The sequence below is a fragment of the Aegilops tauschii genome, chromosome 7 (genome assembly GCF_002575655.3).
Source record: "Aegilops tauschii subsp. strangulata cultivar AL8/78 chromosome 7, Aet v6.0, whole genome shotgun sequence".
Lineage (NCBI taxonomy): Eukaryota > Viridiplantae > Streptophyta > Magnoliopsida > Poales > Poaceae > Aegilops > Aegilops tauschii.
Window position 1 is genome coordinate 21,672,002 of NC_053041.3, and position 12,925 is coordinate 21,684,926.

The following is a 12,925-nucleotide window of genomic DNA, read 5'->3' on the forward strand; positions in this document are numbered from 1 at the left end:
AAATTTAAACTAATATGTTGATATAGGTGTTTACTGATATCACAATTGGTTAGTTTAAATTTGAGAGAAATAAGGAATATATTAAAGACTGATGAATACATGGATGTTGATTGTTTTAATATGTTTGTTCGAATACTAGTGTGCCATGACATCTAGCTTGTTAGAGACATTTCGGTTCAACACATTGATCTAAACTCCTGTGTACGCTACTATAATCATATATTACAGTTTGCCTCATACTAGTAATGTTCTATTATTATTATTTTAGTCGATGTCCCACTGTGCACGAGACCCAAGTCATCATGATAATATGGATGTTGCTAGGTGTGCACAGTTGTTCGATAATTGGCGTGAGAGCAATGAGTACCATATCTCAGAATACGATATGGTAAAATTGTAATTCTTTGTTACGAGGAATGGTTTATTTGGCCTCATGATTAATGTATTTCCAAATCTATGCATTGTTGCAGATTTTATTGCCTTGGGATATCCTTGGGCTATTCATATTGCTCGTCTTGGACCAAAGTAAAAAAATTATCTGTATTTTGGACTCCCTTTCAATACATATTTTGGGAAGAATATGCTTAAAACTATGGTCAACAATGTAAACCTTGCGCTCCAAATTGCAAATCCTGCATTGAATGATGACGTTTCTCAATGGGGATGCAAAGTACATGTTGTTTAGAAAAACTCATGCGGGTATGATTCTTGTCATTGCATCACATTCTTAATTGATTCATTCAACACAATGTATTTCATACATGCAGGGCTCTGTTGGGTTAATTGCTTTTTAATTTCATGCACTCATGGCATGATGGAGCGCTATATTTTCCATTTTATGTGAAGACATGTGTGTGGATCATGTGTTAGGCACACCCTCACACCGTTGGGCTTGAGACACATTTAAATGGCTCAGTAAAACAAACTCGCTACAGAGAAATAATATTCAAAATAGATGTTTTTATTATAGATTATGATAGAGATAATAAAATTTAAAATGTATGTTTTACTATAGATTATGATACATGTGTTACATGTGCACACTAGTGTATTTAAACATTGTTACTTAAATGCAACATTGTTTATAATTTTTTTTAAATAAGCAGGTGGTTTACAATTCCTTTCCTTTTCTTTTCTATGAAAATTTCTTTTGTTTGGGCAAACGATTAAGGTCATGGTTATTTGGCTAACGTTTGCTGGGGATGAATTGCCAGCGAACACCCTACTTTGTTATGATGAAATAACAAAAATCGCCATGTGTTTTGAGGAAAATGCCATACACGGAATTTGAAATTCCCATTTATAGGAAAGAATTGCCAGCGATTTTGAATTTCTTTTGCCATCCAAAATGGCTTTGGGGGAGGTTTGCCCATTAGCATTTCCGACGATGAAAGTCTCTAAAACAGCATGTCAGAGTGTGCTGGACTGGAGGGAGGGGCAAGCAGACTGACCTCGCTGCGGGCGAGGGTTAGTGGCAGGAGAATGCTTCGTCTCCGGCCAAGCCCCCCTGCCACCTGCTATATATCAATATATGCATGACTGGACTGCCCTGCCCAGCGGCTACAATGTTGTAAGCTAGCCTACCAGCCTTGATATATTCCCCGTATCCATGAGCTCGAACTTATTTACTAAATCTGAACAGGGAATTAATTCCAACTCAGTAAGTCTGAACCGAATTAGTACTAAATCCCTGATCTAATTTCTGTATCCACGAGCTCGGCCTTAATTAAGCATCCCTCAAATAATTGCCATCTTGCGCTGCTGGCTTCGACTGCCAGGTATGCGTCAGCCAAGGGAAATTACTTGTTGTGCTTTGTTCCTACTTCCACTGCTGGCCGCAAGCTGCTGCAGGGAACTGGCACCATGCCGCTGCCAAGCAGGCAAGCAGTTGGAGTTAGCGAATACTTTGAATCAACAGATGTGCGGTAGACTGGCGCCCTCGATCTTTGCCGTGCCGGTTTCATCGCCCTGTTGCAATGCCTGAATGGGGACGCCCTCCACGGAATTCAGAGCTACTGGTTGGCGTGCTTATTTTTCTGTTGTCTGTTAGTATACACATTCATGATAAATTTGTACACATCACACTTCTTAATTAACCAATTAACTGATGTAGCATCAGCTCCATGGTTCTACCAATGAATTCCCAGTAAGCAAACATTGCGTTTGTGTTATGGCAAATCGACATTGAGTTCCAATCCATCGATGTTAACTGAATTTGGTTCACAAAAGTTTGAGCACATACCGAACTGAAATTTCCAGCATACTTTTACCACAGATGCTTGGTACCTGGAATGATCGAAAAGAGATGGAGCACTGCTGATCCATCAGTACACGAAAGAGTTTGTGTACGGAGAGATAGAAAATAATTTATCCTGCTAATATTGCTGCTCTTTTGGATTCATGGATGCTCTATCAAATTAATTTTCTTTTCGATCTCTGTAAGCATATAGCTTAGTTTGCTGCTAGCGAGTTTATCTACTGCACTGCTCAGGCTTATCTGAATGCATACGTATTAATTAACAGTGGGCGTTTTAAAAACCATTAGATTCCATGCTAACCCATGCACACTGTATGTGCATATGCTTAAATTATAAAAATCTTGCCATCCATGCCACTTCCAAACCTTCAGAATCTCTATATCTTCTCCTAGAGAATATCTTGGTAAAAACAGAGCAGAAAGAGAGCCACATTGGGTGTATGAAAAAACTTGTCCACAAGCCAAAAAGTCGTCCTTATATGGGCTGCCCTTATACTTACATCGTGGCAGTTGTCCACAAGCTATAAAGCTTAAGGGCAGCCCTTGAGCTTATTTTAGGTCCAAAGCTTATATGGCTATATACTCCAAGCAGGAGTACTAGGTTGCACATGCCCTCTTGCAGGCTTGAAGCCATTGCTCTGTGTCACCGTGTACGAACTGCCAGCACAGAGGCCTGTAAGTGATAGAGCACAGTATGAACTATGAATGTTGGATGTGCATGCTATGCAGGCACAAATGTTTTGAAATAATGCAGCATGCTGCAAAATAATTGAGCTTCAGCCAGGATAAGCCTAACATCGACTTGACTTGCAGGTTCACTGGCTGGCTCTTGAGCTGACTTCAACAAGAAGACTAGCTTGCATTCCCTACTTCCACCTTGATGAGCAAACCGAAGACGATATCATTTGGAAGCACGCGAACGATGGGATATACACGGCGAGCACCGCCTACAAAGCTCAATTTCTCGGCCTGACCCTGTCCCCCATGGACCGCATGGTCTGGAAGGCTTGGGCACCTCCAAAGGTTAATTTCTTTGCTTGGTTGGCTCTGCAAGATAGGATTTGGACCGCCGATCTCTTGGAGAAGAGTGGTTGGCCAAACTGTGGCCCTTGCCCACTTTGTAAAAGGGAACAAGAAACGGGGATATACCTCTTCGTCAAGTGTCGCTACACGCTTAGACTCTAGAGATCAATCATTGAGAAGCTTGGGCTCGCGCACATGGACACCTCCGAATGGCAGTTAGATGAAATTGTCATTGAGTGGTGGCAGAAAAGAACCGACGACAGCAACCCTCCGGATCCTGATCTTGTACTTGAGCTCAAACTCGGTCATCTCTTTCTTCTTCTTCTCCACAGTCTCCTTCATGCGAGCCACCACCTCTTCAAGGCCCTCCTTGTTCCGGTGCACGGCGGTAATACTTCCTTGATGGTCCTCTTGACTAAGACACCGCCAATCATTCTTTAGCAACACCTCGTGCGGTCCAAGGGCTCTATGGCGCCAATCACAAGAGAGTGCTCACTGATTTCCATCTCCAGCTCTGTGATCTTGGTGTAGAGCTAGTTCATGTCAGTGTGCCTGTTCGCACAAGTATTTGCAACTAATTGCTCATTTATGGGTTCTTTTGCCGTCACCACCTTCTCTGCTTGCTATTTTCCTTGTGATGATGCGCTAACAGTAAATAAAGAAACCCGCAGAGAGAAAATAAAATTATTTTTACATTCAAAACTACAAGAGTGATGGATCTGCCACCTCCTGCGGTTTTAGAAGTGTTGAATCCCTGTCACTGGGAACCATGGGGCAAGTCTTTTGCATGAGCGTGACTAACATAACCTGTCCAAGAATTGATAGACCACACCATGTGTTGGGGATATGACTATCAGGTATGACCCGCCCAGGAGGGGCCGGGTCATCCCTATGGTGGTTCATCTCAATGAAGCCCAAGAGCATATTAACAATGGCGGTTCATAGATAGGCTTAGTAGAGGGCCCAAACCCGAAGGTGGCTTAAGGCCCACAGATATAAACGGCCATGTACATAGACTTGTATTGTAAGGCATGTAAAATAGGTCACCGAGCCGGATACATTGTATGAGCCGGCCGGGACTCTGTAGGCCGCAGGGCGTCAACCCGTGTATATAAGGGGGGCGACCCAGCGGCGGCTTAGGAGAAAAAACAACAGATCGAGAGCCAGGTTAAGCGTATTCGCTCCCTGCTCATCGAAACCCTAGCAATACCACCTCCAACTGGATTAGGCTTTTACCTTCACCGCAAGGGGCGAACCAGTATAAACTCCTCGTGTCCTTTGTCCTGATTAACCCCTTTAAGCTAACCTCGTTGTGATGGCTACACGACTAAGTCCTCACACTAGGACATCTGCCGTGACAATTCTACGACAGTTGGCACCCACCGTGGGGCTATCGCACGATGGTTTCAAGTTCTTAGAGGGCAACTTCGAAGGGATCAAGGAATACGATGTGGGCCGGATGACCAAGAGTCGTAGCGGCAAGCTCTACATCGACGACGCAGGCTGGGGCCCCGAGGCCGGCTCAATTGAGTACGGGTACCGGGTCCTCTTCGGCGGAATTCACGTCTTCATCGGCAGGATCGGCGAAACGGGCCCTGAGCCGGACATCTGCACCGACATCATCGAGACGGCTCAGTGTGTGAGACCCGCCCGGTTTCGGCCCGCCATGAATTGTGCCTTCGTTGGGTTTATTCATGGAGCGGAATCTGAGGATAGATCGGCATCTGGTGGTGAGACTGTCGTTTACTCTGATGGCAAGTCATCCACTGGTGAGACCGAGTCATTGTATCAACTGCAAGACGGCCGGCTTGGGGGCTGTTTCGATGGTGACAGTATTCCGGACCCCTGCGAGCCACCGAACCGGGTTGCAATCTTCATGGCCGGTACACAGCCCGTGCAGCACTCGTCGACTGTAGCAGAGCTGATTTCTTTGTCAGCAGCGGCAACGGCTGTCGGGGCAAGAGGCCCTGTGCGCCCGCCGGCTCAGATCTTAACTGATTTGCTGGATAAGCTGACAGCCTTGTTAACAGCAGTGGTTAACCCGGTGGATCAGGATCAGCATAATGCGGCGATTGCAAAAGTGTGTGATGATAGCACAGGCCAAGGAGGAGCTAAACGCAGAAAACGCTAGGATGGCTGAGGAGCGGGCTGCTTTGGATGCTCAGGCACAGCGGATCTAGTCGAATTCTTACCGGCTCATGCTAGATCAGAACGCTTCAAATGAAGTCGTGGGAGGAGGCATCAGACTCATCTACCCTCGGTTTACGAGGCAATAAATCTCTTTAACACGCCAGGAGCAGGAACTAGTAACCCGGCAGTGGTAAACCGGGTCGAAGCACCTGGGACGGTGTTGGGGATCTTTGCAGAATTTTTTTTGCGCATCACCAAGATCAATCTATGGAGAGACTAGCAACGAGAGACAGAGGGGAGTGTATCTTCATACCCTTGAAGATCGCGAAACGGAAGCGTCACAAGAACGCGGATGAAGGAGTCGTACTCGCAGCGATTCAGATCGCGGTTGATTCCGATCTAAGCGCCGAACAGTGGCGCCTCCGCGTTCAACACACGTACAGCCCGGGGACGTTTCCCCCTTCTTGATCCAGCAAGGGGAGAGGAGAAGTTGAGGAAGATCTCCGGCAGCACGACGACGTGGTGGTGGAGCTTGCGGTTCTCCGGCAGGGCTTCACCAATCTCAACTACGGAGGAGGAGGTGTTGGGGAGGGAGAGGGCTGCGCCAAGGGAAGGGTGCGGCAGCCCTCCCATCTCCCCTCTATTTATATGGGCAAGGGAGAGGGGGGCCGGCCCCCTCCAGATGGATCTAGGGGGGGGGGGGCAAGGAGGGTGGCTTGCCCCCCAAGCCAAGGGGGCGCCCCCTTTACGGTTTCCCCTAGCCCTAGGGGGGTTTGGCGCCCATCCCACTTAGCGGCCGGTTCCCCTCCATATTCAGCCCATAGGGCACTCCGGGGCAGGTGGACCCTCCCGGTGGACCCCCGGAACCCCTTCGGTGGTCCCGGTACAATACCGATAAACCCCCGAACACTTCCGGCGACCGAATAAGGACTTCCCATATACAAATCTTTATCTCCGGACCATTTCGGAACTCCTCGTGACGTCCGGGATCTCATCCGGGACTCCGAACAACATTCGGTAACCGCATACTAATTTCCATAACAACTCTAGCGTCACTGAACCTTAAGTGTGTAGACCCTACGGGTTCGGGAATCATGCAGACATGACCGAGACATCTCTCCGGCCAATAACCAACAACGGGATCTGGATACCCATGTTGGCTCCCACATGTTCCACGATGATCTCATCGGATGAACCACGATGTCGAGGATTCAATCAATCTCGTATACAATTCCCTTTGTCAATCGGTACGTTACTTGCCCGAGATTCGATCGTCGGTATCCCAATACCTCATTCAATCTCGTTACCGGCAAGTCACTTTACTCGTTCCGTAATGCATGATCCCGTGACTAACTGCTTAGACACATTGAGCTCATTATGATGATGCATTACCGAGTGGGCCCAGAGATACCTCTCCGTCATACGGAGTGACAAATCCCAGTCTCGATTCGTGCCAACCCAACAGACACTTTCGGAGATACCCGTAGTGCACCTTTATAGCCACCCAGTTACGTTGTGACGTTTGGCACACCCAAAGCATTCCTACAGTATCCGGGAGTTGCACAATCTCATGGTCTAAGGAAAAGATACTTGACATTAGAAAAGCTTTAGCATACGAACTACACGATCTTGTGCTATGCTTAGGATTGGGTCTTGTCCATCACATCATTCTCCTAATGATGCGATCCCGTTATCAATGACATCCAATGTCCATGGTTAGGAAACCGTAACCATCTATTGATCAACGAGCTAGTCAACTAGGGGCTTACTAGGGACATATTACGATCTATGTATTCACACATGTATTACGGTTTCCGGTTAATACAATTATAGCATGAACAATAGACGATTATCATGAACAAGGAAATATAATAATAACCATTTTATTATTGCCTCTAGGGAATATTTCCAACAGTCTCCCACTTGCACTAGAGTCAATAATATAGTTCACATCGCCATGTGATTAACACTCATAGTTCACATCGCCATGTGACTAATACCCAAAGAGTTTACTAGAGTCAATAATCTAGTTCACAAGACCATGTGATTAACACTCAATGAGTTCATGCTTACGAGAGAGGTTTTAGTCAACGGGTCTGCAACATTCAGATCCGTGTGTTCTTCGCAAATCTCAATTTCATATTGTAGATGTTGCTACTATGCTCCACTTGGAGCTATTCCGAATGGTTGCTCCACTATACGTATCCGGTTTGCTACTCAGAGTCATCCGGATAGGTGTTAAATCTTGCATCGACGTAACCCTTTACGTCGAACTCTTTATCACCTCCATAACCGAGAAACATTTCCTTATTCCTAAGGACAATTTTGACCGCTGTCCAATGATCCACTCCTGGATCACTCTTGTACCCCCTTGCCAGACACGTGGCAAGGCACATCGCGGTACATAGCATGGCATATTGTATAGAGCCTATGGCTAAGGCATAGGGGACGACTTTCGTCCTTTCTCTTTCTTCTGCCGTGGTCGAGCTTCAAGTCTTAACTTCACACCTCACAACTCAGGCAAGAACTCCTTCTTCGACTGATCCATCTTGAACTCCTTCAAGATCATGTCAAGGTATGTGCTCTGTGAAAGTCTTATCAGGCGTCTTGATCTATCTCTATAGATCTTGATACCCAACATGTAAGCAGTTTTACACAGGTCTTCCTTTGAAAAACTCCATTCAAACAACCCTTTATGCTTTCTAGAAATTCTACATCATTTCCGATCAACAATATGTCATCCATATATACCTATCAGAAATGTTGTAGTGCTCCCACTCACTTTCTTGCAAATACAAGTTTCTTGCAAACCTTGTATAAACCCAAATGCTTTGATCGCCTCATCAAAGCGTATGTTCCAACTCCGAGATGCTTGCTCCAATCCATAGAAGGATCGCTGGAGTTTGCATACCTTTTAGCATCCTTAGGATTGACAAAAACCTTTTGGTTGTATCACATACAGCCTTTCCTCACGGAAACCGTCAAGGAAACTTTGTTTTGACATCCATCTGCCTGATTTCATAAATGAAAATGCAGCAACTGCTAACATAGTTCTAACAGACTTTAGCATCGCTATGATTGAGAGAGTCTCATCATAGTCAACTCCTTGAACTTATCGGAAACTTCTTTGATACAAGTCGAGCTTCACAAATGGTGACATTACCATCAGCGTTTGTCTTCTTCTTAAAGATCCATTTATTCTCAATGGCTTGCCGTTCATCGCGCAAGTCCACCAAAGTCCATACTTTGTTCTCATACATGGATCCTATCTCGGATTTCATGGCTTCCAGCCATTTGTTGGAATCCGGGCCCACCATCGCTTCTTCATAGCTCATAGGTTCATCGTTGTCCAACAACATGACCTTTAAGACAGGGTTACCACTGAGAAGTTGTACACACCCTTGTCGACCTACGAGGTTCGATAGTAATTTGATCTGAAGCTCCATGATCGTCATCATTAGCTTTCTCTTCAACTGAGGTAGGTGCCACAGAAACATCTTTCTGTGCTACGCTACTCTCTTGTTGAAGTAAAGGTTCAACAACCTCATCAAGTTCTATCTTCCTCCCACTCAATTCTTTCGAGAGAAACTCTTTCTCGAGAAAGGACCTGTTCATAGCGACAAACACTTTGCCCTTAGATCTGAGATAGAAGGTATACCCAATCGTCTTGTTAGGGTATTATATGAAGACACAATTTTCCGCTTTGGGTTCGAGCTTTTCTGGCCGAAGCCTATCGACATAAGCATCGTAGCCCCAAATCTTTAAGAAACAACAACTTAGGTTTCTTGCCAAACCATAGTTCATACGATGTCGTCTCCACGGACTTAGATGGTGCCCTATTTAAAGTGAATGTAATTGCCTTTAATGCATAACCCCCAAAAAATAGCGGTAGATTGGTAAGAGACATCATACACCATATCCAATAAGGTTCGATTACGACGTTCGGACACACCATCGTGCTATCGTGTTCCAGGCGGCGTCAACTGTGAAACGATTCCACCTTGTCTTTAGTGATTGCCAAACTCATAACTCAGATACTTTCCCTTTGATCAGATCGAAGGAACTTGATCTTCTTGTTACGATGATTCTCAAATTCACTCTGAAATTTCTTGAACTTTTCAAATGTTTCAGACTTACGCTTCATTAAGTAAATATACCCATATCTACTCAATTCACCGATGAAGGTGAGAAAATAACGATATCCACCGCGCGCGTCAACACTCATCGGACCGCACACATCAACATGTATGATTTCCAACAAGTCACTTGCCCGTTCCATTGTTCCAAAGAACGGGGTTTTAGTCATCTTGCCAAAGAGGCATGGTTCGCATGTGTCAAGTGATTCAAAATCAAGTGACTTCAAAAGTCCACTAGCATGGAGGTTCTTTCATGCGCTTTACACCAATATGACCTAAGCGGAAGTGCCACGTGAAAGTGGTACTATCATTATCAACTCTTCATCTTTTGGCATCAATGTTATGAACATGTGTATAACTACGACCGGGATTCAATAAACCATTCACATTGGGTGCATGACCATAGAAGGTATTATTCATGTAAACAGAATAACCATTATTCTCTGACTTAAATGAATAACCGTATTGCAATAAACATGATCTAATCATGTTCATGCTCAACGCAGACACCAATGCAAACAACATTTATCTAGGTTCAACACTAATCCCGAAGGTAGAGGGAGCGTGCGATGGTGATCACATCAACCTTGGAAACACTTCCAACACACATCATCACCTTGCCCTTAGCTAGTCTCCGTTAATTCCGTAGCTTTTGTTTCAAGTTACCAATATTAGCAACTGAACCGGTATCTAATACCTAGGTGCTACTAGGAGTACTAGTAAGGTACACATCAATAACACACATATATCAAATATACTTTTGTTGTAGTTGACAGCTTTCTTATCTACCAAGTATTTGAGGCAGTTCCGCTACCAGTGACCGTTCCCCTAATAGAAGCACTTTGTCTCGGGTTTGGGTTCTTGGGTTTCTTCACTGGAGCGGCAACTGGCTTGCCATTCAAGAAGTTTCCCTTCTTGCCCTTGCCCTTCTTTGAAACCAGTGCTCTTGTTAACCATCAACGCTTGATGCTCCTTCTTGATTTCTACCTTTACGGCCTTAAGCACGACGAACAGCTCCGGGATTATCTTCCTTTGCATGTTATAGTTCATCACGAAACTCTAGTAGCTTGGTGATAGCGACTGGAGAACTTTTGTCAATCACTCTCTTATCTGGAAGATTAACTCCCACTTGATTCAAGTGATTGAAGTACCCAGACATTCTGAACACATGCTCATGGGTTGAGCTATTCTCCTCCATCTTGTAGGCAAAGGTCTTGTCAGAAGTCTCAACCTATCAACACGGGCATGAGCCTGAAATACCAATTTCAGCTCTTCGAACATCTCATATGTTCTATGGCGTTCAAAACGCTTTTGGAGCCCCGACTCTAAGCCGTAAAGCATGGCGCACTAAACTATCAGGTAGTCATCAGAACGTGTCTACCAGATGTTCACAACATCCACAGACGACGCCAGAGGGGTTGGCACACCGAGCGGTGCATCAAGGACAGAAGCCTTCTGTGTAGCAGTGAGGACAATCCTCAGACTACGACCCTAGTCCGCACAATTGCAAACAATATCTTTCAACTTAGTCTTTCTCTAGGAACGTATTAAAACAAGGAGCTAAAGCGCGAGCTATTAATCCACAACATAATTTGCAAAGACAATTTAGACTATGTTCGTGATAATTAAGTTCATCTAATCAAATTATTTAATGAACTCCCACTCAGATAGACATCCCTCTAGTCATCTAAGTGATACATGATCCGAATCGACTAGGCCGTGTCCGATCATCACGTGAGACGGAATAGTCATCAATGGTGAACATCTCCATGTTGATCGTATCTACTATACGACTCATGTTCGACCTTTCGGTCTCTCGTGTTCCAAGGCCATGTCAGTACATGCTAGGCTCGTAAAGTCAACCTAAGTGTTTTGCATGTGTAAATCTGGCTTACACCTGTTGTATTCGAACTTTAGAATCTATCACACCCGATCATCACGTGGTGCTTCGAAACAACGAGCCTTCGCAACGGTGCACAGTTAGGGGGAACACTTTCTTGAAATTTTAGTGAGGGATCATCTTATTTATGCTATCGTCGTTCTAAGCAAATAAGATGTAAACATGACAAACATCACATGCAAATCATAAAGTGACATGATATGGCCAATATCATCTTGCGCCTTTGATCTCCATCTTCGAGGCGCGGCATGAACACCATTATCACCGGCATGACACCATGATCTCCATCATCGTGTCTTCCTGAAGTTGCCTCGCCAACTATTACTTCTGCTACTATGGCTAACGGTTAGCAATAAAGTAAAGTAATTACATGGCGTTTTCATTGACACGCAGGTCATAAATAAATTAAGACAACTCCTATGGCTCCTGCCGGTTGTCATACTCATCGACATGCATGTCGTGATTCCTATTACAAGAACATGATCAATCTCATACATCACATGTATCATTCATCACATCCTTTTGGCCATATCACATCACATAGCATACCCTGCAAAAACAAGGTAGACGTCCTCTAATTGTTGTTGCATGTTTTACGTGGCTGCTATGGGTTTCTAGCAAGAACGTTTATTACCTACGCAAAAGCCACAAGGTGATATGCCAATTGCTATTTACCCTTCATAAGGACCCTTTTCATCGAATCCGATCCGACTAAAGTGGGAGAGACAGACACCCGCTAGCCACCTTATGCATCAAGTGCATGTCAGTCGGTGGAACCAGTCTCACGTAAGCGTACGTGTAAGGTCGGTCCGGGCCGCTTCATCCCACAATGCCGCCGAATCAAGATAAGACTAGTAACGGCAAGTAAATTTACAAAATCAACGCCCACAACATCTTGTGTTCTACTCGTGCATAGAAACTACGCATAGACCTGGCTCATGATGCCACTGTTGGGGATCGTTGTAGAAATTAAAAAATTTCTGCGCATCACCAAGATCAATCTATGGAGAGACTGGCAATGAGAGAGAGAGGGGAGTGTATCTTCATACCCTTGAAGATCGCGAAACGGAAGTGTTACAAGAACGCGGATGAAGGAGTCGTACCCACAGCGATTCAGAACGCGGATGAAGGAACGTGCATGGGCCCTAGGGGGTTTGGCGCCCAGCCCACTTAGGGGCTGGTTCCCCTCCATATTCAGCCCATAGGGCACCCCGGGGCAGGTGGACCCTCCCGGTGGACCCCCGGAACCCCTTCGGTGGTCCCGATACAATACCGATAAACCCCCGAACACTTCCGGCAACCGAATAGGGACTTCCCATATATAAATCTTTATCTCCGAACCATTTCGGAACTCCTCGTGACATCCGGGATCTCATCCAGGACTCCGAACAACATTCGGTAACTGCATACTAATTTCCATAACAACTCTAGCGTCACCGAACCTTAAGTGTGTAGACCCTACGGGTTCGGGAATCATGC

General features: G+C 45.2%; 1 pseudogene; it reads right to left on the minus strand.

Annotated features, from left to right (window-relative positions):
• Positions 1-3,496: 3,496 nt before the first annotated feature.
• On the minus strand, positions 3,497-4,051 carry LOC109772114 (prefoldin subunit 2-like; annotated as a pseudogene).
• Positions 4,052-12,925: the final 8,874 nt, after the last annotated feature.